General features: G+C 48.5%; 2 protein-coding genes across 2 annotated transcripts in view; one reads left to right on the plus strand and one right to left on the minus strand.

The window, feature by feature from the left end:
• LOC113213107 (protein Wnt-5b-like) overlaps positions 1–2,414 on the minus strand; it is a 46,954-nt gene that overhangs the window by 41,420 nt on the left and 3,120 nt on the right. The gene's annotated exons all lie outside the window — the stretch shown is intronic.
• Positions 1–2,414, plus strand: part of LOC113213104 (uncharacterized) — an 11,083-nt gene that overhangs the window by 6,044 nt on the left and 2,625 nt on the right. The gene's annotated exons all lie outside the window — the stretch shown is intronic.

Below are 2,414 nucleotides of genomic sequence, written 5' to 3' on the forward strand. Positions count from 1 at the left end.
TTCAACCTGACAGTACCAGCGATCAGCGATTTAATGATATTTCTTGGAGCTGTTGATGCTAGCAATTCAAGCTTGTGATCCAATCGCAATTTAACGACACTTCTCTTAAGTTTTGATCAGAAGCCTATCACTTAAAGTCTCGCTTGGTGCTGAATTTCGCAGGGAACAGTATAGCTCGGAACTATTTCTTTGTTTGTTTGTTTGCTTAAACATAACTTTTTGAACGGAAAAGTTAATTCTAAATTTTTAAACGAACAGATAATTTTCATCAGGGTTCCAATTAAGCGTGTTAAGTTAATTAAGTTATCATCGTGATCAATCTCCATTCATATGATCATCACCGTTGTCGTCGACCTCATCATCAGTACATAAACAATGATCATCAACCGGTCATCAACATATAATGTTCCATATCATCCAGGGAAAGTAACAGACGGCTCAAGAAATTAAGACACACTTTTGCGCAGCACAACATCCCTTGCGTCTTTTTGAGCTATATGCTGCGGCGGTACACACGGTACGGTATACATCAGCGGCAAATACTTTGAAGTTTTAAGTTTTTTTTTCCCGCAGGCACGCAATATAACACGCGCTCGCACATACCCCGCGCAAGCAGTGCTCGAAGCAGGTACTTCCCCGCGCGCGCATTTTACACGGTCCGCAGAGCGGCAGGAAGAGGTGCATTAATGCAACATGGGGCTTCGGGGCAGCAAAGTGGAGCCGAACAAACACCGCACGCCGCGACTCGGACAGAAACGCTGCCGCGCAAAAATATCATCATTACCATCACCATCATAATCATCAAGCGTTTTGCAAAGTTTTCGCACGAGAAGAAGAATTATTATGAAGGTCCGCGCAAACACTTGATTATGTTGCAAGAATAATTTGTTTGTGCATAAGGCGATATTATAATTACGAAGGTCGTGGAGGGGCAGAAATATAATCAGCGCGACAAAAAGCGCGCGTAATTTCGAATTATCTCGTTTTACGCGCCGGTGCGATGGCCGCCGCTGCCGCCCGTGTTCGCCCGTCCATTAGAGTGATGGCCGCCTAGCGGACATAATTTTGCCTTTAGTGCTGCTCAAATTTCACGTTGCTTAATGGTCGCTCGCTCGGGCGGGGCAGCCCATCCTACGGCCGTGCAATAAAACACTCTCTGTATGCCAGCCTCTCGTCACCGGAGTCCCGGTGAGAGGCGTGGTCAAGGCGGGGCCAGCAGGGTGCGGCGGGGCAGGACGCGGGCCGGAGGGGGTTCAGGTGCGCCTAGAGCAGTTACGCCCCTCTGGCAGGCTGCCGCGGCGCTGCACTCGGAACGGGTCAGTAAAACAGAGGCCCCGGGAACCCTAGGTGTGCGAGAAAGAGAGAGAGAGAGAGAGAGAGAGAAAGGGAAAGACGCGCGACAGGAACAAGAAACAACAACACATTTTTTAAAACAAAAGTGTGTGTTTTTTTTCCTCCATAACTCTCAGTCACAATCTCAATAAGACCTTTTTCAGCCATCAAAAATTCGCAAAATAAAATGCCACGCGTTAAATCCCGCAGTAAATCGACAGCTTATACGCGCCCGCGTCGGGTCCGCACGCACCCGGGGAATCGTCTTTGCACACACACACACACACACACACACACACACGCATATGTATATATTGTTGTGTTTGTATCTCAGCAAAAAGGCAGAGATGATATGGTGAAGAGGTGTGTGTAGTCCGACCTGGAGGAGGAGAGAGGAGGGACGAGAGAGGAAGAGAGAGATTGGATTCCGCTCCAACCTGATTACTTTCATCACCTCATAAACTGGGCAGCGGCCGGCCACTCAGTCACTTGAGAGTCTCTCTCTCTCTCTCACTCCCTCCCCGGCTCCGGGGCCAAACTCCGGCCCACACGGTGACGACCTGCCGCCGTGTGCGTGTGTGTGTATATTAAAGAGAGGGGGCAGGGGGCGCCTGCAGGGTAGGCAACTACCGTCCATCGAAATGAACGGCAGTCATCGAAATAAGGAAAAGTGAAGACCCACAAGTAAGTTGGCGGAGTTGCTCACGACAAGGCGCCTTATGGCAGAGCGAGTAGGCAACCAGCCCACACGCGTGCATGCTGTACAGTATAACTGTAGCCTTGGAAAAACACAACGAAAATTTTTCCTTTGTTTCAGAGGAATTTCTTTTGTCCAACGACAAACCATTCCTTGAGTTGAACAGATTTTTCAAAGGTTCATTTTTTTTCATGTTTTTTTTTCAAGTTTATCATGGGAAAATTACTTTGATTCAATGGCTAATTGCAAAGGAAATTCCTTGTTTCGGGGAATCGATTTTCAGCAGGCTGCAACCAACCAGGGACCACAGAGCAGCGGCAGAGTGGGAGAGGAAGTGCCTTGATCTCGTTTGATCCCGACTTGGACAGTCGCGGTGGCGCCAAGC

The sequence above is a fragment of the Frankliniella occidentalis genome, unplaced genomic scaffold, assembly GCF_000697945.3.
Source record: "Frankliniella occidentalis isolate FOCC.00 unplaced genomic scaffold, Focc_3.1 Scaffold63, whole genome shotgun sequence".
Lineage (NCBI taxonomy): Eukaryota > Metazoa > Arthropoda > Insecta > Thysanoptera > Thripidae > Frankliniella > Frankliniella occidentalis.